A 2,561-nucleotide genomic window follows, 5' to 3' on the forward strand; every position below is an offset into this window, starting at 1 on the left:
AAAAACCCCTTTTGCCCTTAAGTGCTTTAAATTCCCTCTGTGAAAGGAACAAAAATATATTGTGGATCAGTCTACAGCCCCCCCAATTAATAACCTGTACTCACAATGGACAGGTGACTCATGGCTATCAGAGACAATGACCTTGTTAGCAGTGTGTGTTTGCTTTTTTCAGAATCCTCAAACTAAACTGAGCAACTATGAAGAAATCTACACGCGCTTCTCTCCTCTCCCACCCTGAGCCTCTGTTCCTTGATGTTCAAAATCACATTTATTTTTTGTTGTAACTACTAAATATTTATTGACTCCATAAATCGCCTTTCTAACTAAGGATTTCATTTTCTCCAGAATAACTTAAACCTCTGGCTTTATTTGTGTGTGCTGTGGGTGGCTTTTGAAGTTCCTGAGGTGTTTGAGAGGACAAAAACCGAAGTTCTTGGTGATTAGTTAAGGCTGAGAAAGAACATGGTGTCAACACCCAAAATAGAAAGTGGTGGGAAACTTTGTGAATAGATTGGGAAAATGGGAAATTATCTGCTTCTGGTAGAGCAAGCACCTTCATGCTTTAAAAGTGTTGAAAGGAAGAATGTATCTCCCTCACCCCCAGTCCCCAGGGCTCCAACACGTGGCCTTTGAGGGAGCTTTTTGCCTCCCTAATGCCTCTCGGACCAAACCGTGAAGCCAGGTTGAGAAATGGCTAAAATGTCCGTAAAGTTTTGCCAAAGGTTGGAAGGAAACAGCCCCCATGTGGAGTTTCTGGAAGCCTGCAGAGAAAACCATAAAGCTAAGAACATAGGATTGGTTTCTGTTTCTGTTTGTTTGTTTTCTCTGGAACTCTCATCTATCCCTGAACACCCCCTCCCAGGGAAGGAGAATCTCACTGACAAGGCAAAAGAAAGAAGGCTGTGCTACCTTTAAATATATTGCACCTTGTCTGGGAACACATTTTAATCAAACTCAAGGTGCTGTTCTAAGCCATTTACAATTTGTTGCTCATTTAAACCATTCGATCCCCAGGAGAGCCCTGAGCTAAGACCTGCTATTATCCCATTTTACAGATGAGGCACTGCCTTCATCTCCCTGCTGTGGAGGAATGAAGTGCCCAAGGTTGGACAGGAAGGAAATGGCAGGGCCAGGGTTTGAACCCACAGTCTGCACTCTCGGCACTGAACAGGCTACCTTTCTACAAGTGGCATCTAATACTGAAAACTGAAAATGCCTTTTAGCTTAAAAAAGAAAGGAGAATCACCCTTCCCCACACTCAGGAAGTGGCATCCTCTGGGATCTCAGAAGGCAAGAGCATTTAAGTCTAGTCTCCTCTTCCCTGAATCGTCATTTAGGCTGACCAGAGAGCTGTCACTGATGGGGTAAAGAGGGGTTCGCCAAAAGCACCAGGCTCACTACCCCGGGCTGGTACCCAGGAGACTCTTCTGCAGGACCGGGCTTCATCCCAGGCTTCTGCTCTTGGGTTTTCATAAGACACTCAGCCTTCCTGTCTTCCCTTGGGTTCCAAAAAAGCAGACCCCATCAGGCACAGGCATCCCTACCTGGGTAGAGTATTGGAGCCAAGGACCAGCCAGGAACCAACTAGGAAAAAAAGATGTCGACTGTCTCATGACAGCAGGGCCTTTGCCCAGATGAGCCTTGGTGACAGAGGTGGAACTGAGCCACCTCACTGTCAGAGGTCCTCCTTCCCTGCCTGTTATTTACATGGCATCATCTGCCATCACACACCCAGGCAGGTACATTTTTGTCCACACAAACAAGCAGCTGTGTGTATTTGTGCATTTTCGCTCTAACTAGTGTTAACTATTTTCAGAAGACCATCGCAAGCGTCACAAGGCTCTGTATTGAGAGTTCATCTTTATTTCAGTGGTTCTGAATGTTTTCTCATGAATCTTTACAACATGTTTTTTGTAAAATAGATGTCTGATTGAAGGAGCAAGTGGGCTTATGTTCAGAACAAGTTCAGGGCATTCTGTTTTTCTCCTTGATGAAATGTTTTTTCCTAATTTAGATACTACTTATCCTTTTGGGCCAATTTATTGATGTGTACAAAGATATTTCAGGTTTAATGAGATAGGAATAATCAATAATTCTGGCTTAGTGTTGGCTGGGTCTGGGACGTTACAGCTCTGCTAGGAATTTATAATGGATGATAAGTTTCATAAAATCTTATGGTTTCAGGATGGGCTAAAACTTGGCAGTGTTTTTTGTTGTTGATTGCAGGACTTGGTTTGGTTTTTGTTTTCTGAGGTATAACTGACCTAAAGGACACACATATCTGTGTTCAGCTTGAATTTTTGGTTACATATCATTTCTGTCATGCAGCCATCATCCACATCAAGATCTAGAACATTCTTAGCATCCCAGGAAGCTTTCTTGTGCTCTTTTGTAGTCAGTGCACACACCCAAGCTAACCACTGTTCCACACTATCACCATAGATAAGTGATCCATGTTGTTAAGGCTCATGAATAGGTATATGTAGACTGATACAGTATATCTTCTTTTGTATCTGACTTCTGTTATTCACCATGGTGTTTGTGAGATTCATCCATGTTCT

Source organism: Hippopotamus amphibius, chromosome 7 (assembly GCF_030028045.1).
Source record: "Hippopotamus amphibius kiboko isolate mHipAmp2 chromosome 7, mHipAmp2.hap2, whole genome shotgun sequence".
In the NCBI taxonomy this organism is placed as follows: Eukaryota; Metazoa; Chordata; class Mammalia; order Artiodactyla; family Hippopotamidae; genus Hippopotamus; species Hippopotamus amphibius.